Source organism: Lonchura striata, chromosome 31 (assembly GCF_050655825.1).
Source record: "Lonchura striata isolate lonStrDom1 chromosome 31, ASM5065582v1, whole genome shotgun sequence".
Classification (NCBI taxonomy): Eukaryota; Metazoa; Chordata; class Aves; order Passeriformes; family Estrildidae; genus Lonchura; species Lonchura striata.
The window spans coordinates 11,407,408-11,434,259 of record NC_140733.1 but is presented as its reverse complement, the minus strand read 5'-3'; positions in this window follow the sequence as shown (position 1 = coordinate 11,434,259).

Genomic DNA, 26,852 nt, shown 5'->3' with positions numbered 1-26,852 from the left:
CTTGGGTCTATCAGGGCAGCACAAGTTTGAGGTGGGGACAACTTCGGTGTGGGGTGCATCCTTCGATATAAGGATTTTTTGCAGTCATGGTATGGGGCCCCTGGGCACATCCTTTTTCCATTTTCCCTGGGAAAGAAAACTCAGCAGTCCAGGTTCCTGATGTCAGTTTGTAGGGCTGCCTTGGGTCTATCAGGGCAGCACAAGTTTGAGGTGGGGACAGCTTCAGTGTGGGGTCCATCCTTCGATATAAGGATTATTTGCAGTCAGGGCAGGGGCCCCTGGGCACATCCTTTTTCCATTTTCCCTGGGAAAGAAAACTCAGCAGCCCAGGTTCCTGATGTCAGTTTGTAGGGCTCCCTTGGGTCTATCAGGGCAGCACAAGTTTGAGGTGGGGAGAACTTCTGTCTCGGGTCCATCCTTCGATAAAAGGATTCTTTGCAGTGAGTCCCTAGCCCAGGGCCAGGGGCCCCTGGGCACATCCTTTTTCCATTTTCCCTGGGAAAGAAAACTCAGCAGTCCAGGTTCCTGATGTCAGTTTGTAGGGCTCCCTTGGGTGTATCAGGGCAGCACAAGTTTGAGGTGGGGACAACTTCGGTGTGGGGTCCATTCTTCGATATAATGATTCTTTGCAGTGAGGTCGCAGCCCTGGGCCAGGGGCCCCTGGGCACATTCTTTTTCCATTTTCTCTGGGAAAGAAAACTCAGCAGTCCAGGTTCCTGATGTCAGTTTGTAGGGCTCCCTTGGGTCTATCAGGGCAGCACAAGTTTGAGGTGGGGACAACTTCGGTGTGGGGTCCATCCTTCGATATAAGGATTCTTTGCAGTCTGGGCCAGGGGCCCCTGGGCACATCCTTTGGCCATTTTCCCTGGGAAAGAAAACTCAGCAGTCCAGGTTCCTGATGTCAGTTTGTAGGGCTCCCTTGGGTCTATCAGGGCAGCACAAGTTTGAGGTGGGGACAACTTCGGTGTGGGGTCCATCCTTCGATATAAGGATTTTTTGTAGTGAGGCCCCAGCCCAGGGCCAGGGGCCCCTGGGCACATCCTTTTTCCATTTTCCCTGGGAAAGGAAACTCATGAGTCCAAGTTCCTGATGTCAGTTTGTAGGGCTCCCTTGGGTCTATCAGGGCAGCACAAGTTTGAGGTGGGGACAACTTCGGTCTGGGGTCCATCCTTCCATATAAAGATTTTTTGCAGTCGGGACCCAGCTTAGGGCCAGGGGCTCCTGGGCACGTCCTTTGCCATTTTCCCTGGGAAAGAAAACTCAGCAGTCCAGGTTCCTGATGTCAGTTTGTAGGGCTCCCTTGGGTCTATTAGGGCAGCACAAGTTTGAGGTGGGGACAACTTCGGTGTGGGGTCCATCCTTCGATATAAGGATTCTTTGCAATGAGGTCCCTACCCAGGTCCAGGGGCCCCTGGGCACATCCTTTTTCCATTTTCCCTGGGAAAGAAAACTCAGCAGTCCAGGTTCCTGATGTCAGTTTGTAGGGCTCCCTTGGGTCTATCAGGGCAGCACAAGTTTGAGGTGGGGACAACTTCGGTGTGGGGTCCATCCTTCGATATAAGAATTTTTTGCAGTGAGGGCCAGGGGCCCAGGGCCGGGGCCCCTGGGCACATCCTTTTTCCATTTTCCCTGGGAAAGAAAACTCAGCAGTCCAGGTTCCTGATGTCAGTTTGTAGGGCTCCCTTGGGTCTATCAGGGCAGCACAAGTTTGAGGTGGGGACAACTTCGGTGTGGGGTCCATCCTTCGATATAAGGATTTTTTGCAGTGAGGTCCCTGCCCAGGGCCAGGGCCCCTGGGCACATCCTTTTTACATTTTCCCTGGGAAAGAAAACTCAGCAGTCCAGGTTCCTGATGTCAGTTTGTAGGGCTCCCTTGGGTCTATCAGGGCAGCACAAGTTTGAGGTGGGGACAACTTCGGTGTGGGGTCCATCCTTCGATATATGGATTCTTTGCAGTCAGAACCAGGGGCCCCCGGGCACATCCTTTTTCCATTTTCCCTGGGAAAGACAACTCAGCAGTCCAGGTTCCTGATGTCAGTTTGTAGGGCTCCCTTGGGTCTATCAGGGCAGCACAAGTTTGAGGTGGGGACAACTTCGGTGTGGGGTCCATCCTTCGATATAAGGATTTTTTGCAGTCAGGGACAGGGGCCCCTGGGCACATCCTTTTTCCATTTTCCCTGGGAAAGAAAACTCAGCAGTCCAGGTTCCTGATGTCAGTTTGTAGGGCTCCCTTGGGTCTATCAGGGCAGCACAAGTTTGAGGTGGGGACAACTTCGGTGTGGGGTCCATCCTTCGATATAAGGATTTTTTGCAGTCAGGGCCAGGGGGCCCCCGGCACATCCTTTTTCCATTTTCCCTGGGAAAGAAAACTCAGCAGTCCAGGTTCCTGATGTCAGTTTGTAGGGCTCCCTTGGGTCTATCAGGGCAGCACAAGTTTGAGGTGGGGACAACTTCGGTGTGGGGTGCATCCTTCGATATAAGGATTTTTTGCAGTCAGGGCCAGGGGCCCCTGGGCACATCCTTTTTCCATTTTCCCTGGGAAAGAAAACTCAGCAGTCCAGGTTCCTGATGTCAGTTTGTAGGGCTCCCTTGGGTCTATCAGGGCAGCACAAGTTTGAGGTGGGGACAACTTCAGTGTGGGGTCCATCCTTCGATATATGGATTCTTTGCAGTCAGAACCAGGGGCCCCCGGGCACATCCTTTTTCCATTTTCCCTGGGAAAGAAAACTCAGCAGTCCAGGTTCCTGATGTCAGTTTGTAGGGCTCCCTTGGGTCTATCAGGGCAGCACAAGTTTGAGGTGGGGGCAACTTCGGTGTGGGGTCCATCCTTCGATATAAGGATTTTTTGCAGTCAGGGCCAGGGGCCCCTGGGCACATCCTTTTTCCATTTTCCCTGGGAAAGAAAACTCAGTAGTCCAGGTTCCTGATGTCAGTTTGTAGGGCTCCCTTGGGTCTATCAGGGCAGCACAAGTTTGAGGTGGGGACAACTTCGGTGTGGGGTCCATCCTTCGATATAAGGATTCTTTGCAATGAGGTCCCTACCCAGGTCCAGGGGCCCCTGGGCACATCATTTGGCCATTTTCCCTGGGAAAGAAAACTCAGCAGTCCAGGTTCCTGATGTCAATTTGTAGGGCTCCCTTGGGTCTATCAGGGCAGCACAAGTTTGAGGTGGGGACAGCTTCGGTGTGGGGTCCATCCTTCGATATAAGGATGTTTTGCAGTCAGGGCCAGGGGCCCCCGGGCACATCCTTTTTCCATTTTCCCTGGGAAAGAAAACTCAGCAGTCCAGGTTCCTGATGTCAGTTTGTAGGGCTCCCTTGGGTCTATCAGGGCAGCACAAGTTTGAGGTGGGGACAACTTCGGTGTGGGGTCCATCCTTCGATATAAGGATTTTTTGCAGTCAGGGCCAGGGGCCCCTGGGCACATCCTTTTTCCATTTTCCCTGGGAAAGAAAACTCAGCAGTCCAGGTTCCTGATGTCAGTTTGTAGGGCTCCCTTGGGTCTATCAGGGCAGCACAAGTTTGAGGTGGGGACAACTTCGGTGTGGGGTCCATCCTTCGATATAAGGATTCTTTGCAGTGAGGTCCCTACCCAGGTCCAGGGGCCCCTGGGCACATCATTTGGCCATTTTCCCTGGGAAAGAAAACTCAGCAGTCCAGGTTCCTGATGTCAGTTTGTAGGGCTCCCTTGGGTCTATCAGGGCAGCACAAGTTTGAGGTGGGGACAACTTCGGTGTGGGGTCCATCCTTCGATATAAGGATTTTTTGCAGTGAGGCCCCTGCCCAGGGCCGGGGCCCCTGGGCACATCCTTTTTCCATTTTCCCTGGGAAAGAAAACTCAGCAGTCCAGGTTCCTGATGTCAGTTTGTAGGGCTCCCTTGGGTCTATTAGGGCAGCACAAGTTTGAGGTGGGGACAACTTCGGTGTGGGGTCCATCCTTCGATATAAGGATTCTTTGCAATGAGGTCCCTACCCAGGTCCAGGGGCCCCTGGGCACATCCTTTTTCCATTTTCCCTGGGAAAGAAAACTCAGCAGTCCAGGTTCCTGATGTCAGTTTGTAGGGCTCCCTTGGGTCTATCAGGGCAGCACAAGTTTGAGGTGGGGACAACTTCGGTGTGGGGTCCATCCTTCGATATAAGAATTTTTTGCAGTGAGGGCCAGGGGCCCAGGGCCGGGGCCCCTGGGCACATCCTTTTTCCATTTTCCCTGGGAAAGAAAACTCAGCAGTCCAGGTTCCTGATGTCAGTTTGTAGGGCTCCCTTGGGTCTATCAGGGCAGCACAAGTTTGAGGTGGGGACAACTTCGGTGTGGGGTCCATCCTTCGATATAAGGATTTTTTGCAGTGAGGTCCCTGCCCAGGGCCAGGGCCCCTGGGCACATCCTTTTTACATTTTCCCTGGGAAAGAAAACTCAGCAGTCCAGGTTCCTGATGTCAGTTTGTAGGGCTCCCTTGGGTCTATCAGGGCAGCACAAGTTTGAGGTGGGGACAACTTCGGTGTGGGGTCCATCCTTCGATATATGGATTCTTTGCAGTCAGAACCAGGGGCCCCCGGGCACATCCTTTTTCCATTTTCCCTGGGAAAGACAACTCAGCAGTCCAGGTTCCTGATGTCAGTTTGTAGGGCTCCCTTGGGTCTATCAGGGCAGCACAAGTTTGAGGTGGGGACAACTTCGGTGTGGGGTCCATCCTTCGATATAAGGATTTTTTGCAGTCAGGGACAGGGGCCCCTGGGCACATCCTTTTTCCATTTTCCCTGGGAAAGAAAACTCAGCAGTCCAGGTTCCTGATGTCAGTTTGTAGGGCTCCCTTGGGTCTATCAGGGCAGCACAAGTTTGAGGTGGGGACAACTTCGGTGTGGGGTCCATCCTTCGATATAAGGATTTTTTGCAGTCAGGGCCAGGGGGCCCCCGGCACATCCTTTTTCCATTTTCCCTGGGAAAGAAAACTCAGCAGTCCAGGTTCCTGATGTCAGTTTGTAGGGCTCCCTTGGGTCTATCAGGGCAGCACAAGTTTGAGGTGGGGACAACTTCGGTGTGGGGTGCATCCTTCGATATAAGGATTTTTTGCAGTCAGGGCCAGGGGCCCCTGGGCACATCCTTTTTCCATTTTCCCTGGGAAAGAAAACTCAGCAGTCCAGGTTCCTGATGTCAGTTTGTAGGGCTCCCTTGGGTCTATCAGGGCAGCACAAGTTTGAGGTGGGGACAACTTCAGTGTGGGGTCCATCCTTCGATATATGGATTCTTTGCAGTCAGAACCAGGGGCCCCCGGGCACATCCTTTTTCCATTTTCCCTGGGAAAGAAAACTCAGCAGTCCAGGTTCCTGATGTCAGTTTGTAGGGCTCCCTTGGGTCTATCAGGGCAGCACAAGTTTGAGGTGGGGGCAACTTCGGTGTGGGGTCCATCCTTCGATATAAGGATTTTTTGCAGTCAGGGCCAGGGGCCCCTGGGCACATCCTTTTTCCATTTTCCCTGGGAAAGAAAACTCAGTAGTCCAGGTTCCTGATGTCAGTTTGTAGGGCTCCCTTGGGTCTATCAGGGCAGCACAAGTTTGAGGTGGGGACAACTTCGGTGTGGGGTCCATCCTTCGATATAAGGATTCTTTGCAATGAGGTCCCTACCCAGGTCCAGGGGCCCCTGGGCACATCATTTGGCCATTTTCCCTGGGAAAGAAAACTCAGCAGTCCAGGTTCCTGATGTCAATTTGTAGGGCTCCCTTGGGTCTATCAGGGCAGCACAAGTTTGAGGTGGGGACAGCTTCGGTGTGGGGTCCATCCTTCGATATAAGGATGTTTTGCAGTCAGGGCCAGGGGCCCCCGGGCACATCCTTTTTCCATTTTCCCTGGGAAAGAAAACTCAGCAGTCCAGGTTCCTGATGTCAGTTTGTAGGGCTCCCTTGGGTCTATCAGGGCAGCACAAGTTTGAGGTGGGGACAACTTCGGTGTGGGGTCCATCCTTCGATATAAGGATTTTTTGCAGTCAGGGCCAGGGGTCCCTGGGCACATCCTTTTTCCATTTTCCCTGGGAAAGAAAACTCAGCAGTCCAGGTTCCTGATGTCAGTTTGTAGGGCTCCCTTGGGTCTATCAGGGCAGCACAAGTTTGAGGTGGGGACAACTTCGGTGTGGGGTCCATCCTTCGATATAAGGATTCTTTGCAGTGAGGTCCCTACCCAGGTCCAGGGGCCCCTGGGCACATCATTTGGCCATTTTCCCTGGGAAAGAAAACTCAGCAGTCCAGGTTCCTGATGTCAGTTTGTAGGGCTCCCTTGGGTCTATCAGGGCAGCACAAGTTTGAGGTGGGGACAACTTCGGTGTGGGGTCCATCCTTCGATATAAGGATTTTTTGCAGTGAGGCCCCTGCCCAGGGCCGGGGCCCCTGGGCACATCCTTTTTCCATTTTCCCTGGGAAAGAAAACTCAGCAGTCCAGGTTCCTGATGTCAGTTTGTAGGGCTCCCTTGGGTCTATCAGGGCAGCACAAGTTTGAGGTGGGGACAACTTCGGTGTGGGTTCCATCCTTCGATATAAGGATTTTTTGCAGTCAGGGCCAGGGGCCCGCGAGCACATCCTTTTTCCATTTTCCCTGGGAAAGAAAACTCAGCAGTCCAGGTTCCTGATGTCAGTTTGTAGGGCTCCCTTGGGTCTATCAGGGCAGCACAAGTTTGAGGTGGGGACAACTTCGGTGTGGGGTCCATCCTTCGATATAAGGATTCTTTGCAGTGAGGTCCCTACCCAGGTCCAGGGGCCCCTGGGCACACCATTTGGCCATTTTCCCTGGGAAAGAAAACTCAGCAGTCCAGGTTCCTGATGTCAGTTTGTAGGGCTCCCTTGGGTCTATTAGGGCAGCACAAGTTTGAGGTGGGGACAATTTCGGTGTGGGGTCCATCCTTCGATATAAGGATTCTTTGCAATGAGGTCCCTACCCAGGTCCAGGGGCCCCTGGGCACATCATTTGGCCATTTTCCCTGGGAAAGAAAACTCACCAGTCCAGGTTCCTGATGTCAGTTTGTAGGGCTCCCTTGGGTCTATCAGGGCAGCACAAGTTTGAGGTGGGGACAACTTCGGTGTGGGGTCCATCCTTCGATATAAGAATTTTTTGCAGTGAGGTCCCTGCCCAGGGCCGGGGCCCCTGGGCACATCCTTTTTCCATTTTACCTGGGAAAGAAAACTCAGCAGTCCAGGTTCCTGATGTCAGTTTGTAGGGCTCCCTTGGGTCTATCAGGGCAGCACAAGTTTGAGGTGGGGACAACTTCGGTGTGGGGTCCATCCTTCGATATAAGGATTTTTTGCAGTGAGGTCCCTGCCCAGGGCCAGGGCCCCTGGGCACATCCTTTTTCCATTTTCCCTGGGAAAGAAAACTCAGCAGTCCAGGTTCCTGATGTCAGTTTGTAGGGCTCCCTTGGGTCTATCAGGGCAGCACAAGTTTGAGGTGGGGACAACTTCGGTGTGGGGTGCATCCTTCGATATAAGGATTTTTTGCAGTCAGGGCCAGGGGCCCCTGGGCACATCCTTTTTCCATTTTCCCTGGGAAAGAAAACTCAGCAGTCCAGGTTCCTGATGTCAGTTTGTAGGGCTCCCTTGGGTCTATCAGGGCAGCACAAGTTTGAGGTGAGGACAACTTCGGTGTGGGGTCCATCCTTCGATATAAGGATTTTTTGCAGTGAGGTCCCTGCCCAGGGCCGGGGCCCCTGGGCACATCCTTTTTCCATTTTCCCTGGGAAAGAAAACTCAGCAGTCCAGGTTCCTGATGTCAGTTTGTAGGGCTCCCTTGGGTCTATCAGGGCAGCACAAGTTTGAGGTGGGGACAACTTCAGTGTGGGGTCCATCCTTCGATATATGGATTCTTTGCAGTCAGAACCAGGGGCCCCCGGGCACATCCTTTTTCCATTTTCCCTGGGAAAGAAAACTCAGCAGTCCAGGTTCCTGATGTCAGTTTGTAGGGCTCCCTTGGGTCTATCAGGGCAGCACAAGTTTGAGGTGGGGACAACTTCGGTGTGGGGTCCATCCTTCGATATAAGGATTCTTTGCAATGAGGTCGCTACCCAGGTCCAGGGGCCCCTGGGCACATCATTTGGCCATTTTCCCTGGGAAAGAAAACTCAGCAGTCCAGGTTCCTGATGTCAATTTGTAGGGCTCCCTTGGGTCTATCAGGACAGCACAAGTTTGAGGTGGGGACAGCTTCGGTGTGGGGTCCATCCTTCGATATAAGGATTTTTTGCAGTCAGGGCCAGGGGCCCCTGGGCACATCCTTTTTCCATTTTCCCTGGGAAAGAAAACTCAGCAGTCCAGGTTCCTGATGTCAGTTTGTAGGGCTCCCTTGGGTCTATCAGGGCAGCACAAGTTTGAGGTGGGGACAACTTCGGTGTGGGGTCCATCCTTCGATATAAGGATTTTTTGCAGTCAGGGCCAGGGGTCCCTGGGCACATCCTTTTTCCATTTTCCCTGGGAAAGAAAACTCAGCAGTCCAGGTTCCTGATGTCAGTTTGTAGGGCTCCCTTGGGTCTATCAGGGCAGCACAAGTTTGAGGTGGGGACAACTTCGGTGTGGGGTCCATCCTTCGATATAAGGATTCTTTGCAGTGAGGTCCCTACCCAGGTCCAGGGGCCCCTGGGCACATCATTTGGCCATTTTCCCTGGGAAAGAAAACTCAGCAGTCCAGGTTCCTGATGTCAGTTTGTAGGGCTCCCTTGGGTCTATCAGGGCAGCACAAGTTTGAGGTGGGGACAACTTCGGTGTGGGGTCCATCCTTCGATATAAGGATTTTTTGCAGTTAGGCCCCTGCCCAGGGCCGGGGCCCCTGGGCACATCCTTTTTCCATTTTCCCTGGGAAAGAAAACTCAGCAGTCCAGGTTCCTGATGTCAGTTTGTAGGGCTCCCTTGGGTCTATCAGGGCAGCACAAGTTTGAGGTGGGGACAACTTCGGTGTGGGCTCCATCCTTCGATATAAGGATTTTTTGCAGTCAGGGCCAGGGGCCCCAGGGCACATCCTTTTTCCATTTTCCCTGGGAAAGAAAACTCAGCAGTCCAGGTTCCTGATGTCAGTTTGTAGGGCTCCCTTGGGTCTATCAGGGCAGCACAAGTTTGAGGTGGGGACAACTTCGGTGTGGGGTCCATCCTTCGATATAAGGATTTTTTGCAGTCAGGGCCAGGGGTCCCTGGGCACATCCTTTTTCCATTTTCCCTGGGAAAGAAAACTCAGCAGTCCAGGTTCCTGATGTCAGTTTGTAGGGCTCCCTTGGGTCTATCAGGGCAGCACAAGTTTGAGGTGGGGACAACTTCGGTGTGGGGTCCATCCTTCGATATAAGGATTCTTTGCAGTGAGGTCCCTACCCAGGTCCAGGGGCCCCTGGGCACATCATTTGGCCATTTTCCCTGGGAAAGAAAACTCAGCAGTCCAGGTTCCTGATGTCAGTTTGTAGGGCTCCCTTGGGTCTATCAGGGCAGCACAAGTTTGAGGTGGGGACAACTTCGGTGTGGGGTCCATCCTTCGATATAAGGATTTTTTGCAGTGAGGCCCCTGCCCAGGGCCGGGGCCCCTGGGCACATCCTTTTTCCATTTTCCCTGGGAAAGAAAACTCAGCAGTCCAGGTTCCTGATGTCAGTTTGTAGGGCTCCCTTGGGTCTATCAGGGCAGCACAAGTTTGAGGTGGGGACAACTTCGGTGTGGGCTCCATCCTTCGATATAAGGATTTTTTGCAGTCAGGGCCAGGGGCCCCAGGGCACATCCTTTTTCCATTTTCCCTGGGAAAGAAAACTCAGCAGTCCAGGTTCCTGATGTCAGTTTGTAGGGCTCCCTTGGGTCTATCAGGGCAGCACAAGTTTGAGGTGGGGACAACTTCGGTGTGGGGTCCATCCTTCGATTTAAGGATTCTTTGCAGTCAGGGACAGGGGCCCCCGGGCACATCCTTTTTCCATTTTCCCTGGGAAAGAAAACTCAGCAGTCCAGGTTCCTGATGTCAGTTTGTAGGGCTCCCTTGGGTCTATCAGGGCAGCACAAGTTTGAGGTGGGGACAACTTCGGTGTGGGCTCCATCCTTCGATATAAGGATTTTTTGCAGTGATGGCCCTGCCCAGGGCCAGTGGCCCCTGGGCACATCCTTTGGCCATTTTCCCTGGGAAAGAAAACTCAGCAGTCCAGGTTCCTGATGTCAGTTTGTAGGGCTCCCTTGGGTCTATCAGGGCAGCACAAGTTTGAGGTGGGGACAACTTCGGTGTGGGGTCCATCCTTTGATATAAGGATTATTTGCAGTCAGGGCTAGGTGCCCCTGGGCACATCCTTTTTCCATTTTCCCTGGGAAAGAAAACTCAGCAGTCCAGGTTCCTGATGTCAGTTTGTAGGGCTCCCTTGGGTCTATCAGGGCAGCACAAGTTTGAGATGGGGACAACTTCGGTGTGGGGTCCATCCTTCGATATAAGGATGTTTTGCAGTCAGGGCCAGGGGCCCAGGGCCAGGGGCCCCTGGGCACATCCTTTTTCCATTTTCCCTGGGAAAGAAAACTCAGCAGTCCAGGTTCCTGATGTCAGTTTGTAGGGCTCACTTGGGTCTATCAGGGCAGCACAAGTTTGAGGTGGGGACAACTTCGGTGTGGGGTGCATCCTTCGATATAAGGATTTTTTGCAGTCATGGTATGGGGCCCCTGGGCACATCCTTTTTCCATTTTCCCTGGGAAAGAAAACTCAGCAGTCCAGGTTCCTGATGTCAGTTTGTAGGGCTGCCTTGGGTCTATCAGGGCAGCACAAGTTTGAGGTGGGGACAGCTTCAGTGTGGGGTCCATCCTTCGATATAAGGATTATTTGCAGTCAGGGCAGGGGCCCCTGGGCACATCCTTTTTCCATTTTCCCTGGGAAAGAAAACTCAGCAGCCCAGGTTCCTGATGTCAGTTTGTAGGGCTCCCTTGGGTCTATCAGGGCAGCACAAGTTTGAGGTGGGGAGAACTTCTGTCTCGGGTCCATCCTTCGATAAAAGGATTCTTTGCAGTGAGTCCCTAGCCCAGGGCCAGGGGCCCCTGGGCACATCCTTTTTCCATTTTCCCTGGGAAAGAAAACTCAGCAGTCCAGGTTCCTGATGTCAGTTTGTAGGGCTCCCTTGGGTGTATCAGGGCAGCACAAGTTTGAGGTGGGGACAACTTCGGTGTGGGGTCCATTCTTCGATATAATGATTCTTTGCAGTGAGGTCGCAGCCCTGGGCCAGGGGCCCCTGGGCACATTCTTTTTCCATTTTCTCTGGGAAAGAAAACTCAGCAGTCCAGGTTCCTGATGTCAGTTTGTAGGGCTCCCTTGGGTCTATCAGGGCAGCACAAGTTTGAGGTGGGGACAACTTCGGTGTGGGGTCCATCCTTCGATATAAGGATTCTTTGCAGTCTGGGCCAGGGGCCCCTGGGCACATCCTTTGGCCATTTTCCCTGGGAAAGAAAACTCAGCAGTCCAGGTTCCTGATGTCAGTTTGTAGGGCTCCCTTGGGTCTATCAGGGCAGCACAAGTTTGAGGTGGGGACAACTTCGGTGTGGGGTCCATCCTTCGATATAAGGATTTTTTGTAGTGAGGCCCCAGCCCAGGGCCAGGGGCCCCTGGGCACATCCTTTTTCCATTTTCCCTGGGAAAGGAAACTCATGAGTCCAAGTTCCTGATGTCAGTTTGTAGGGCTCCCTTGGGTCTATCAGGGCAGCACAAGTTTGAGGTGGGGACAACTTCGGTCTGGGGTCCATCCTTCCATATAAAGATTTTTTGCAGTCGGGACCCAGCTTAGGGCCAGGGGCTCCTGGGCACGTCCTTTGCCATTTTCCCTGGGAAAGAAAACTCAGCAGTCCAGGTTCCTGATGTCAGTTTGTAGGGCTCCCTTGGGTCTATTAGGGCAGCACAAGTTTGAGGTGGGGACAACTTCGGTGTGGGGTCCATCCTTCGATATAAGGATTCTTTGCAATGAGGTCCCTACCCAGGTCCAGGGGCCCCTGGGCACATCCTTTTTCCATTTTCCCTGGGAAAGAAAACTCAGCAGTCCAGGTTCCTGATGTCAGTTTGTAGGGCTCCCTTGGGTCTATCAGGGCAGCACAAGTTTGAGGTGGGGACAACTTCGGTGTGGGGTCCATCCTTCGATATAAGAATTTTTTGCAGTGAGGGCCAGGGGCCCAGGGCCGGGGCCCCTGGGCACATCCTTTTTCCATTTTCCCTGGGAAAGAAAACTCAGCAGTCCAGGTTCCTGATGTCAGTTTGTAGGGCTCCCTTGGGTCTATCAGGGCAGCACAAGTTTGAGGTGGGGACAACTTCGGTGTGGGGTCCATCCTTCGATATAAGGATTTTTTGCAGTGAGGTCCCTGCCCAGGGCCAGGGCCCCTGGGCACATCCTTTTTACATTTTCCCTGGGAAAGAAAACTCAGCAGTCCAGGTTCCTGATGTCAGTTTGTAGGGCTCCCTTGGGTCTATCAGGGCAGCACAAGTTTGAGGTGGGGACAACTTCGGTGTGGGGTCCATCCTTCGATATATGGATTCTTTGCAGTCAGAACCAGGGGCCCCCGGGCACATCCTTTTTCCATTTTCCCTGGGAAAGACAACTCAGCAGTCCAGGTTCCTGATGTCAGTTTGTAGGGCTCCCTTGGGTCTATCAGGGCAGCACAAGTTTGAGGTGGGGACAACTTCGGTGTGGGGTCCATCCTTCGATATAAGGATTTTTTGCAGTCAGGGACAGGGGCCCCTGGGCACATCCTTTTTCCATTTTCCCTGGGAAAGAAAACTCAGCAGTCCAGGTTCCTGATGTCAGTTTGTAGGGCTCCCTTGGGTCTATCAGGGCAGCACAAGTTTGAGGTGGGGACAACTTCGGTGTGGGGTCCATCCTTCGATATAAGGATTTTTTGCAGTCAGGGCCAGGGGGCCCCCGGCACATCCTTTTTCCATTTTCCCTGGGAAAGAAAACTCAGCAGTCCAGGTTCCTGATGTCAGTTTGTAGGGCTCCCTTGGGTCTATCAGGGCAGCACAAGTTTGAGGTGGGGACAACTTCGGTGTGGGGTGCATCCTTCGATATAAGGATTTTTTGCAGTCAGGGCCAGGGGCCCCTGGGCACATCCTTTTTCCATTTTCCCTGGGAAAGAAAACTCAGCAGTCCAGGTTCCTGATGTCAGTTTGTAGGGCTCCCTTGGGTCTATCAGGGCAGCACAAGTTTGAGGTGGGGACAACTTCAGTGTGGGGTCCATCCTTCGATATATGGATTCTTTGCAGTCAGAACCAGGGGCCCCCGGGCACATCCTTTTTCCATTTTCCCTGGGAAAGAAAACTCAGCAGTCCAGGTTCCTGATGTCAGTTTGTAGGGCTCCCTTGGGTCTATCAGGGCAGCACAAGTTTGAGGTGGGGGCAACTTCGGTGTGGGGTCCATCCTTCGATATAAGGATTTTTTGCAGTCAGGGCCAGGGGCCCCTGGGCACATCCTTTTTCCATTTTCCCTGGGAAAGAAAACTCAGTAGTCCAGGTTCCTGATGTCAGTTTGTAGGGCTCCCTTGGGTCTATCAGGGCAGCACAAGTTTGAGGTGGGGACAACTTCGGTGTGGGGTCCATCCTTCGATATAAGGATTCTTTGCAATGAGGTCCCTACCCAGGTCCAGGGGCCCCTGGGCACATCATTTGGCCATTTTCCCTGGGAAAGAAAACTCAGCAGTCCAGGTTCCTGATGTCAATTTGTAGGGCTCCCTTGGGTCTATCAGGGCAGCACAAGTTTGAGGTGGGGACAGCTTCGGTGTGGGGTCCATCCTTCGATATAAGGATGTTTTGCAGTCAGGGCCAGGGGCCCCCGGGCACATCCTTTTTCCATTTTCCCTGGGAAAGAAAACTCAGCAGTCCAGGTTCCTGATGTCAGTTTGTAGGGCTCCCTTGGGTCTATCAGGGCAGCACAAGTTTGAGGTGGGGACAACTTCGGTGTGGGGTCCATCCTTCGATATAAGGATTTTTTGCAGTCAGGGCCAGGGGTCCCTGGGCACATCCTTTTTCCATTTTCCCTGGGAAAGAAAACTCAGCAGTCCAGGTTCCTGATGTCAGTTTGTAGGGCTCCCTTGGGTCTATCAGGGCAGCACAAGTTTGAGGTGGGGACAACTTCGGTGTGGGGTCCATCCTTCGATATAAGGATTCTTTGCAGTGAGGTCCCTACCCAGGTCCAGGGGCCCCTGGGCACATCATTTGGCCATTTTCCCTGGGAAAGAAAACTCAGCAGTCCAGGTTCCTGATGTCAGTTTGTAGGGCTCCCTTGGGTCTATCAGGGCAGCACAAGTTTGAGGTGGGGACAACTTCGGTGTGGGGTCCATCCTTCGATATAAGGATTTTTTGCAGTGAGGCCCCTGCCCAGGGCCGGGGCCCCTGGGCACATCCTTTTTCCATTTTCCCTGGGAAAGAAAACTCAGCAGTCCAGGTTCCTGATGTCAGTTTGTAGGGCTCCCTTGGGTCTATTAGGGCAGCACAAGTTTGAGGTGGGGACAACTTCGGTGTGGGGTCCATCCTTCGATATAAGGATTCTTTGCAATGAGGTCCCTACCCAGGTCCAGGGGCCCCTGGGCACATCCTTTTTCCATTTTCCCTGGGAAAGAAAACTCAGCAGTCCAGGTTCCTGATGTCAGTTTGTAGGGCTCCCTTGGGTCTATCAGGGCAGCACAAGTTTGAGGTGGGGACAACTTCGGTGTGGGGTCCATCCTTCGATATAAGAATTTTTTGCAGTGAGGGCCAGGGGCCCAGGGCCGGGGCCCCTGGGCACATCCTTTTTCCATTTTCCCTGGGAAAGAAAACTCAGCAGTCCAGGTTCCTGATGTCAGTTTGTAGGGCTCCCTTGGGTCTATCAGGGCAGCACAAGTTTGAGGTGGGGACAACTTCGGTGTGGGGTCCATCCTTCGATATAAGGATTTTTTGCAGTGAGGTCCCTGCCCAGGGCCAGGGCCCCTGGGCACATCCTTTTTACATTTTCCCTGGGAAAGAAAACTCAGCAGTCCAGGTTCCTGATGTCAGTTTGTAGGGCTCCCTTGGGTCTATCAGGGCAGCACAAGTTTGAGGTGGGGACAACTTCGGTGTGGGGTCCATCCTTCGATATATGGATTCTTTGCAGTCAGAACCAGGGGCCCCCGGGCACATCCTTTTTCCATTTTCCCTGGGAAAGACAACTCAGCAGTCCAGGTTCCTGATGTCAGTTTGTAGGGCTCCCTTGGGTCTATCAGGGCAGCACAAGTTTGAGGTGGGGACAACTTCGGTGTGGGGTCCATCCTTCGATATAAGGATTTTTTGCAGTCAGGGACAGGGGCCCCTGGGCACATCCTTTTTCCATTTTCCCTGGGAAAGAAAACTCAGCAGTCCAGGTTCCTGATGTCAGTTTGTAGGGCTCCCTTGGGTCTATCAGGGCAGCACAAGTTTGAGGTGGGGACAACTTCGGTGTGGGGTCCATCCTTCGATATAAGGATTTTTTGCAGTCAGGGCCAGGGGGCCCCCGGCACATCCTTTTTCCATTTTCCCTGGGAAAGAAAACTCAGCAGTCCAGGTTCCTGATGTCAGTTTGTAGGGCTCCCTTGGGTCTATCAGGGCAGCACAAGTTTGAGGTGGGGACAACTTCGGTGTGGGGTGCATCCTTCGATATAAGGATTTTTTGCAGTCAGGGCCAGGGGCCCCTGGGCACATCCTTTTTCCATTTTCCCTGGGAAAGAAAACTCAGCAGTCCAGGTTCCTGATGTCAGTTTGTAGGGCTCCCTTGGGTCTATCAGGGCAGCACAAGTTTGAGGTGGGGACAACTTCAGTGTGGGGTCCATCCTTCGATATATGGATTCTTTGCAGTCAGAACCAGGGGCCCCCGGGCACATCCTTTTTCCATTTTCCCTGGGAAAGAAAACTCAGCAGTCCAGGTTCCTGATGTCAGTTTGTAGGGCTCCCTTGGGTCTATCAGGGCAGCACAAGTTTGAGGTGGGGGCAACTTCGGTGTGGGGTCCATCCTTCGATATAAGGATTTTTTGCAGTCAGGGCCAGGGGCCCCTGGGCACATCCTTTTTCCATTTTCCCTGGGAAAGAAAACTCAGTAGTCCAGGTTCCTGATGTCAGTTTGTAGGGCTCCCTTGGGTCTATCAGGGCAGCACAAGTTTGAGGTGGGGACAACTTCGGTGTGGGGTCCATCCTTCGATATAAGGATTCTTTGCAATGAGGTCCCTACCCAGGTCCAGGGGCCCCTGGGCACATCATTTGGCCATTTTCCCTGGGAAAGAAAACTCAGCAGTCCAGGTTCCTGATGTCAATTTGTAGGGCTCCCTTGGGTCTATCAGGGCAGCACAAGTTTGAGGTGGGGACAGCTTCGGTGTGGGGTCCATCCTTCGATATAAGGATGTTTTGCAGTCAGGGCCAGGGGCCCCCGGGCACATCCTTTTTCCATTTTCCCTGGGAAAGAAAACTCAGCAGTCCAGGTTCCTGATGTCAGTTTGTAGGGCTCCCTTGGGTCTATCAGGGCAGCACAAGTTTGAGGTGGGGACAACTTCGGTGTGGGGTCCATCCTTCGATATAAGGATTTTTTGCAGTCAGGGCCAGGGGTCCCTGGGCACATCCTTTTTCCATTTTCCCTGGGAAAGAAAACTCAGCAGTCCAGGTTCCTGATGTCAGTTTGTAGGGCTCCCTTGGGTCTATCAGGGCAGCACAAGTTTGAGGTGGGGACAACTTCGGTGTGGGGTCCATCCTTCGATATAAGGATTCTTTGCAGTGAGGTCCCTACCCAGGTCCAGGGGCCCCTGGGCACATCATTTGGCCATTTTCCCTGGGAAAGAAAACTCAGCAGTCCAGGTTCCTGATGTCAGTTTGTAGGGCTCCCTTGGGTCTATCAGGGCAGCACAAGTTTGAGGTGGGGACAACTTCGGTGTGGGGTCCATCCTTCGATATAAGGATTTTTTGCAGTGAGGCCCCTGCCCAGGGCCGGGGCCCCTGGGCACATCCTTTTTCCATTTTCCCTGGGAAAGAAAACTCAGCAGTCCAGGTTCCTGATGTCAGTTTGTAGGGCTCCCTTGGGTCTATCAGGGCAGCACAAGTTTGAGGTGGGGACAACTTCGGTGTGGGCTCCATCCTTCGATATAAGGATTTTTTGCAGTCAGGGCCAGGGGCCCCAGGGCACATCCTTTTTCCATTTTCCCTGGGAAAGAAAACTCAGCAGTCCAGGTTCCTGATGTCAGTTTGTAGGGCTCCCTTGGGTCTATCAGGGCAGCACAAGTTTGAGGTGGGGACAACTTCGGTGTGGGGTCCATCCTTCGATATAAGGATTCTTTGCAGTCAGGGACAGGGGCCCCCGGGCACATCCTTTTTCCATTTTCCCTGGGAAAGAAAACTCAGCAGTCCAGGTTCCTGATGTCAGTTTGTAGGGCTCCCTTGGGTCTATCAGGGCAGCACAAGTTTGAGGTGGGGACAACTTCGGTGTGGGCTCCATCCTTCGATATAAGGATTTTTTGCAGTGATGGCCCTGCCCAGGGCCAGTGGCCCCTGGGCACATCCTTTGGCCATTTTCCCTGGGAAAGAAAACTCAGCAGTCCAGGTTCCTGATGTCAGTTTGTAGGGCTCCCTTGGGTTTATCAGGGCAGCACAAGTTTGAGGTGGGGACAACTTCGGTGTGGGGTCCATCCTTTGATATAAGGATTATTTGCAGTCAGGGCTAGGTGCCCCTGGGCACATCCTTTTTCCATTTTCCCTGGGAAAGAAAACTCAGCAGTCCAGGTTCCTGATGTCAGTTTGTAGGGCTCCCTTGGGTCTATCAGGGCAGCACAAGTTTGAGGTGGGGACAACTTCGGTGTGGGGTCCATCCTTCGATATAAGGATGTTTTGCAGTCAGGGCCAGGGGCCCAGGGCCAGGGGCCCCTGGGCACATCCTTTTTCCATTTTCCCTGGGAAAGAAAACTCAGCAGTCCAGGTTCCTGATGTCAGTTTGTAGGGCTCACTTGGGTCTATCAGGGCAGCACAAGTTTGAGGTGGGGACAACTTCGGTGTGGGCTCCATCCTTCGATATAAGGATTTTTTGCAGTCATGGTATGGGGCCCCTGGGCACATCCTTTTTCCATTTTCCCTGGGAAAGAAAACTCAGCAGTCCAGGTTCCTGATGTCAGTTTGTAGGGCTGCCTTGGGTCTATCAGGGCAGCACAAGTTTGAGGTGGGGACAGCTTCAGTGTGGGGTCCATCCTTCGATATAAGGATTATTTGCAGTCAGGGCAGGGGCCCCTGGGCACATCCTTTTTCCATTTTCCCTGGGAAAGAAAACTCAGCAGCCCAGGTTCCTGATGTCAGTTTGTAGGGCTCCCTTGGGTCTATCAGGGCAGCACAAGTTTGAGGTGGGGAGAACTTCTGTCTCGGGTCCATCCTTCGATAAAAGGATTCTTTGCAGTGAGGCCCTAGCCCAGGGCCAGGGGCCCCTGGGCACATCCTTTTTCCATTTTCCCTGGGAAAGAAAACTCAGCAGTCCAGGTTCCTGATGTCAGTTTGTAGGGCTCCCTTGGGTGTATCAGGGCAGCACAAGTTTGAGGTGGGGACAACTTCGGTGTGGGGTCCATTCTTCGATATAATGATTCTTTGCAGTGAGGTCGCAGCCCTGGGCCAGGGGCCCCTGGGCACATTCTTTTTCCATTTTCTCTGGGAAAGAAAACTCAGCAGTCCAGGTTCCTGATGTCAGTTTGTAGGGCTCCCTTGGGTCTATCAGGGCAGCACAAGTTTGAGGTGGGGACAACTTCGGTGTGGGGTGCATCCTTCGATATAAGGATTCTTTGCAGTCTGGGCCAGGGGCCCCTGGGCACATCCTTTTTCCATTTTCCCTGGGAAAGAAAACTCAGCAGTCCAGGTTCCTGATGTCAGTTTGTAGGGCTCCCTTGGGTCTATCAGGGCAGCACAAGTTTGAGGTGGGAACAACTTCGGTGTGGGGTCCATCCTTCGATATAAGGATTTTTTGTAGTGAGGGCCCAGCCCAGGGCCAGGGGCCCCTGGGCACATCCTTTTTCCATTTTCCCTGGGAAAGGAAACTCATGAGTCCAAGTTCCTGATGTCAGTTTGTAGGGCTCCCTTGGGTCTATCAGGGCAGCACAAGTTTGAGGTGGGGACAACTTCAGTGTGGGGTCCATCCTTCTATATATGGATTTTTTGCAGTCAGGGCCAGGGGCCGCTGGGCACATCCTTTGGCCATTTTCCCTGGGAAAGGAAACTCAGCAGTCCAGGTTCCTGATGTCAGTTTGTAGGGCTCCCTTGGGTTTATCAGGGCAGCACAAGTTTGAGGTGGGGACAACTTCGGTGTGGGGTCCATCCTTTGATATAAGGATTATTTGCAGTCAGGGCTAGGTGCCCCTGGGCACATCCTTTTTCCATTTTCCCTGGGAAAGAAAACTCAGCAGTCCAGGTTCCTGATGTCAGTTTGTAGGGCTCCCTTGGGTCTATCAGGGCAGCACAAGTTTGAGGTGGGGACAACTTCGGTGTGGGGTCCATCCTTCGATATAAGGATGTTTTGCAGTCAGGGCCAGGGGCCCAGGGCCAGGGGCCCCTGGGCACATCCTTTTTCCATTTTCCCTGGGAAAGAAAACTCAGCAGTCCAGGTTCCTGATGTCAGTTTGTAGGGCTCACTTGGGTCTATCAGGGCAGCACAAGTTTGAGGTGGGGACAACTTCGGTGTGGGGTGCATCCTTCGATATAAGGATTTTTTGCAGTCATGGTATGGGGCCCCTGGGCACATCCTTTTTCCATTTTCCCTGGGAAAGAAAACTCAGCAGTCCAGGTTCCTGATGTCAGTTTGTAGGGCTGCCTTGGGTCTATCAGGGCAGCACAAGTTTGAGGTGGGGACAGCTTCAGTGTGGGGTCCATCCTTCGATATAAGGATTATTTGCAGTCAGGGCAGGGGCCCCTGGGCACATCCTTTTTCCATTTTCCCTGGGAAAGAAAACTCAGCAGCCCAGGTTCCTGATGTCAGTTTGTAGGGCTCCCTTGGGTCTATCAGGGCAGCACAAGTTTGAGGTGGGGAGAACTTCTGTCTCGGGTCCATCCTTCGATAAAAGGATTCTTTGCAGTGAGGCCCTAGCCCAGGGCCAGGGGCCCCTGGGCACATCCTTTTTCCATTTTCCCTGGGAAAGAAAACTCAGCAGTCCAGGTTCCTGATGTCAGTTTGTAGGGCTCCCTTGGGTGTATCAGGGCAGCACAAGTTTGAGGTGGGGACAACTTCGGTGTGGGGTCCATTCTTCGATATAATGATTCTTTGCAGTGAGGTCGCAGCCCTGGGCCAGGGGCCCCTGGGCACATTCTTTTTCCATTTTCTCTGGGAAAGAAAACTCAGCAGTCCAGGTTCCTGATGTCAGTTTGTAGGGCTCCCTTGGGTCTATCAGGGCAGCACAAGTTTGAGGTGGGGACAACTTCGGTGTGGGGTGCATCCTTCGATATAAGGATTCTTTGCAGTCTGGGCCAGGGGCCCCTGGGCACATCCTTTTTCCATTTTCCCTGGGAAAGAAAACTCAGCAGTCCAGGTTCCTGATGTCAGTTTGTAGGGCTCCCTTGGGTCTATCAGGGCAGCACAAGTTTGAGGTGGGAACAACTTCGGTGTGGGGTCCATCCTTCGATATAAGGATTTTTTGTAGTGAGGGCCCAGCCCAGGGCCAGGGGCCCCTGGGCACATCCTTTTTCCATTTTCCCTGGGAAAGGAAACTCATGAGTCCAAGTTCCTGATGTCAGTTTGTAGGGCTCCCTTGGGTCTATCAGGGCAGCACAAGTTTGAGGTGGGGACAACTTCAGTGTGGGGTCCATCCTTCTATATATGGATTTTTTGCAGTCAGGGCCAGGGGCCGCTGGGCACATCCTTTGGCCATTTTCCCTGGGAAAGGAAACTCAGCAGTCCAGGTTCCTGATGTCAGTTTGTAGGGCTCCCTTGGGTTTATCAGGGCAGCACAAGTTTGAGGTGGGGACAACTTCGGTGTGGGGTCCATCCTTTGATATAAGGATTATTTGCAGTCAGGGCTAGGTGCCCCTGGGCACATCCTTTTTCCATTTTCCCTGGGAAAGAAAACTCAGCAGTCCAGGTTCCTGATGTCAGTTTGTAGGGCTCCCTTGGGTCTATCAGGGCAGCACAAGTTTGAGGTGGGGACAACTTCGGTGTGGGGTCCATCCTTCGATATAAGGATGTTTTGCAGTCAGGGCCAGGGGCCCAGGGCCAGGGGCCCCTGGGCACATCCTTTTTCCATTTTCCCTGGGAAAGAAAACTCAGCAGTCCAGGTTCCTGATGTCAGTTTGTAGGGCTCACTTGGGTCTATCAGGGCAGCACAAGTTTGAGGTGGGGACAACTTCGGTGTGGGGTGCATCCTTCGATATAAGGATTTTTTGCAGTCATGGTATGGGGCCCCTGGGCACATCCTTTTTCCATTTTCCCTGGGAAAGAAAACTCAGCAGTCCAGGTTCCTGATGTCAGTTTGTAGGGCTGCCTTGGGTCTATCAGGGCAGCACAAGTTTGAGGTGGGGACAGCTTCAGTGTGGGGTCCATCCTTCGATATAAGGATTATTTGCAGTCAGGGCAGGGGCCCCTGGGCACATCCTTTTTCCATTTTCCCTGGGAAAGAAAACTCAGCAGCCCAGGTTCCTGATGTCAGTTTGTAGGGCTCCCTTGGGTCTATCAGGGCAGCACAAGTCTGAGGTGGGGAGAACTTCTGTCTCGGGTCCATCCTTCGATAAAAGGATTCTTTGCAGTGAGGCCCTAGCCCAGGGCCAGGGGCCCCTGGGCACATCCTTTTTCCATTTTCCCTGGGAAAGAAAACTCAGCAGTCCAGGTTCCTGATGTCAGTTTGTAGGGCTCCCTTGGGTGTATCAGGGCAGCACAAGTTTGAGGTGGGGACAACTTCGGTGTGGGGTCCATTCTTCGATATAATGATTCTTTGCAGTGAGGTCGCAGCCCTGGGCCAGGGGCCCCTGGGCACATTCTTTTTCCATTTTCTCTGGGAAAGAAAACTCAGCAGTCCAGGTTCCTGATGTCAGTTTGTAGGGCTCCCTTGGGTCTATCAGGGCAGCACAAGTTTGAGGTGGGGACAACTTCGGTGTGGGGTCCATCCTTCGATATAAGGATTCTTTGCAGTCTGGGCCAGGGGCCCCTGGGCACATCCTTTGGCCATTTTCCCTGGGAAAGAAAACTCAGCAGTCCAGGTTCCTGATGTCAGTTTGTAGGGCTCCCTTGGGTCTATCAGGGCAGCACAAGTTTGAGGTGGGAACAACTTCGGTGTGGGGTCCATCCTTCGATATAAGGATTTTTTGTAGTGAGGCCCCAGCCCAGGGCCAGGGGCCCCTGGGCACATCCTTTTTCCATTTTCCCTGGGAAAGGAAACTCATGAGTCCAAGTTCCTGATGTCAGTTTGTAGGGCTCCCTTGGGTCTATCAGGGCAGCACAAGTTTGAGGTGGGGACAACTTCAGTGTGGGGTCCATCCTTCTATATATGGATTTTTTGCAGTCAGGGCCAGGGGCCGCTGGGCACATCCTTTGGCCATTTTCCCTGGGAAAGGAAACTCAGCAGTCCCGGTTCCTGATGTCAGTTTGTAGGGCTCCCTTGGGTCTATCAGGGCAGCACAAGTTTGAGGTGGGGACAACTTCGGTCTGGGGTCCATCCTTCCATATAAAGATTTTTTGCAGTCGGGACCCAGCTTAGGGCCAGGGGCTCCTGGGCACGTCCTTTGCCATTTTCCCTGGGAAAGAAAACTCAGCAGTCCAGGTTCCTGATGTCAGTTTGTAGGGCTCCCTTGGGTCTATCAGGGCAGCACGAGTTTGAGGTGGGTGCTCTTTGGGCCTGGGTTATATTTTTCTATGTTCATATTTCCTGCACTCAGTTGTCCACGCATGGACGCAAGGTTCTGTGCACTAATTCCAGATCTTTTCCCTAGGAAAGCACGCTTGCCAGTCTTGGTTCCTGAAGTCAGTTTGCGATTTGTGCTTGGGATCATCAAAGCAACCCCTCATCGACATGAAAGCAGCTTGGGTCCACAACACATCCTTCTCCATTCAGATTTTCAAGGGGCAACCCTTTTTTCGTGGCCCCTGGCTCTTGGGCTCTGTCGCTGGCCCTATTCTGTGTGAAACATGGCTCACTCTCTACACTTCCTGATGTCAGTGTCAAGGAGGTGCTTGTCTCTTCCAGGGCAGGGAGAATTCTTGCTGGCAGCAGTTTTTCTCCTGGATAAATCCTGTGCCATTCAGAACAAAAAGATGTAGAAAGTCACTTGGGGCCACAGGCCTTGTGACCCGACCTCTGCCCATTTTCCGTGTAAAACCAACCTCACTCTCCCTGTGTGTTGATGTGTGTTTACTGGAGGCATGCTGCTCTCCAAAGGCAGTGAGAGTTCCTGGTAGTGGCAGATGTGGTCTGCGAGAAATCATTCACTGTTTGCAATTTTGGTAGCACAATTCCTGTTTGGCCAGGGGAAAGATTGTTAATTATCTTGGCAATGAAAATCTGGCACCCCATTGTTTAAGGGTCTGGCAAAGGCCTGCGTAGGGAAGGGAACACCCCACAGGACCTTTCTTCACCTCATCCCCCACTCCTAGGTGTAGCAGCTCCCCGTGTGAGCAGCTGCTTTCAGTGCAGCTACCTGGGCACACCTGCACAGGGAGCTGCTAATCCAGAGGGGCTAACAGGGGTATCCCAAGTGTCCCTCCAGGAGCTATGGCTGGAACATCCAGCAGGGATCGGGGAGCAGCCGGACCCACCCGGGCACGGAGCATCCCTTTGAGAAAATGCCGAGGGAAGAGCCCTCTTGCCAAGGGGCAGCACCTGAGCAGGCCGGGCAGCATGTGGGGTTCCACGGGAGAGCTTTCAACTTTCCCCTTTTATTGTGTCAGTCCCTCCTTAGAACCCCCAGACCTTCCACAGCGCTCCCAGAAAAATGAGGGGTTATGGAGAGAAAAGGGGTTTAAATTGTGGGAAAAAGCTTCCTTTTCCATTATTTCTTGTGTTCAAATCATGAAGGAATCCATTTCCCCTGCAATTTGTAATGCATGGTGTATTCAATATATATTCAAGTACTGTTTACAGAAAGATTTTTTTTTTGTTTTTGTTTTTATTTGGTTAGAGGCAGGGCATTAATGGAAAAAATATGTATATACATTTTATTTTGATATCGTTCTAAATATGGAAATATATATTCAATATATACAGATATATATAAAAATATAAAATAGAAATAAAAATAGTATTAGGAAGAGATAGACTATAAATAACACCATACATCAATCTACATTTAAAATGTAAATTTGACTATAAATGCTAAAAATAGAAATAAATTTAAATGGAGTTTAAATAAAGGGTTTTTTTAAAAGATTTTTACTTGGATAGAGTCAGGTTTTTATTTTAATCAATATAAACCTTTTAGAACTCTAAATCTAACTATAGAAATATGTAAGCAATCTATTAAGATATGTATAAAAATATAAAATATAATAAAATATAATAAATGGAATAAATGTAAGGAATTATGAAAATACAATTATATATCAATATACATTATAAATCCGAATGTGAATATAAATGTGAAAAATGTAAAAATAAACTCTGTTGAAATGCAGTTTAAGAGGAAAGGTTTTTTCTTTCGGTTCCTATCGGGTCCGAGGCAGGGTTTTTGTTCCGTTCTTTCCCGCGCGGATCTTTGGGGCATTCGCTGCTGACGGCTCAGTGCTGCCGCCGTGTGGGCAGAGAGCGGCACTGCAGCCCGCCGCCCGCGGCCGCCATCTTAGGAGTGGCGAGGACGTTGAAATTCGAGGACCCGTGTCTGTTTTTTACACTGCCTGAATTGCCCGCACCGCCGGCGCCCCGCAACGGGATTTTCCGCGGCGTTTCTGGTATCGTGCACACGGGCCGTGGGGTCAGCAGCGCCGCAAGCGTGCGGGTTTTTGGCGGGAGCCGACAGGCATCAGCAGAAACGCCTGTCACCATCACGGTCCCCACGGGCCGCCATCTTGTCGCGGACTCACTTGACAAGTGCTGCCGCCTTGTGGACACAGGGCGGTACTGCAGCCCCGCAGCCAGCGCGACCCCAAAACCATCGGGACGGCCCTGGAACGCCCAAAATTCCTTTCGGGACCCCAAAAACACCCCTGGGACCCCCAAAATTCCCTTCGGGACCCAGAACACCCCCTGGGACCCCCAAAATTCCCTTCAGAACCCAGAAAACCCCCCTGGGACCACCAAAATTCCCTTCAGGACCCCGAAAACCCCCCTGGGACCCCCAAAATTCCAAGCAGGGTCCCCGAAATTCATCCTGGGAAGCCCCAAAACTCTTTGAGACCCCAAAATTCCCTTCAAGATGCCAAAATTCCTCATGGGACCCCCCAAAACCCCACTGAGACCCCCAAAATTCCCATCAGGGTCACCAAAATTATTTCTGGGACTCCCAAAAACTTGGTGAGACCCCAAAATTCTTTTCAGGACCCCAAAACCTCACCCAGGACCCAAAAAATTCTACTCCGGACCCCCAAAATTCCCCCCAAAAACCCCCAGAGACCCTCAAAATTCTCCCCAGGACTCCAAAAACCCCCTTGGACGCTCAAAATTCCCTTCGGGACGCCAAACGCCCCCCCTGGGACTCCCAAAATTCCATTCGGGCCCCCAAAAACCCCACTGGGACCCCCAAAATTCCCATCAGGGTCCCCAAAATTCCTTCTGGGACCTCCCAAAAACTTCGTGAGACACCAAAACTTCCTTCAGGACCCCAAAAGTCCTCATGGGACCCTCCAAAAAGTCCCAGAGACCCCAAAATTCTCTTCAGTAACCAAACTCCCCCCTGGGACTCCTAAAATTCTACACGGGACCCCCAAAATTCCTCCCAAAAACCGCCTGGGACCCCCAAAATTCTCCCCAGGACTCCAAAACCCCCCCTGGGACCCAAAAAAACCTATCAGGGACCCCGAAATTCCACCTGGGACCCCCAAAAACCCCCTGAGACCCCTAAAATTCCCTTCAGGACCCCAACCCACCCCCGTGGGATCCCCAAAATTCTACCCGGGACCCCCAAAATTCCTCCCAAAAACCCCCTGGGACGCCCAAAATTCCCTTCAGCACCACAAACCCCCCCCTGGGACTCCCAAAATTCCCTTCAGGACCCCAAACCCTCCCCCAGGACCCACAAAATTCTACTCGGGACCCCCAAAATTCCTCCCAAAAAAACCCTGAGACCCTGAAAATTCTCCCCAGGACTCCAAAACTCCCCCTGGGACAGCCAAAATTCCCTTTGCGACCCCAAAACCCCCCGTGGGACCCACAAAATTCTACCCGGGACTCCCAAAATTCCTCCCAAAACCCCCCTAGAACTCCCAAAATTCCCTTCGGGACCCCAAAACCCCCCCTGGGACCCCCAAAATTCCCTTCAGGACCCCAAAATTCCTCCTGGGAGCCCACAAATACTTCCAGAGACCCCCAAAATTCTCTTCAGAACCCCAAACCCGCCCCAAGACCCACAAAATTCTACTCTGGACCCCCAAAATTCCTCCCAAAAAACCCCTGAGACCATCAAAATTCTCCCCAGGACTCCAAAACCCCCCCTGGGACTCCCAAAATTCCCTTCAGGACCCCAAAACCCCCCCTGGGACCCAAAAAATTCTACCCGGGACCCCAAAAATTCCTCCCAAAAAACGCCTGACACCATCAAAACTCTCCCCAGGACTCCAAAACCCCCCGTGGGACCCCCAAAATTCCCATCACGGTCCCCAAAATTCCCTCCTGGGATGCCCCAAAAACTCCCTGAGACCCAAAAATTCCTTTCAGGACCTCAAAACCTCTCCCAGGACCCACAAAATTCTCCCCAGGACTCCAAAACTCCCCCTGGGATGGCCAAAATTCCCTTTGTGACCCCAAAAGCCCCCCTGGGACACCCAAAATTCTACCCGGGACTCCCAAAA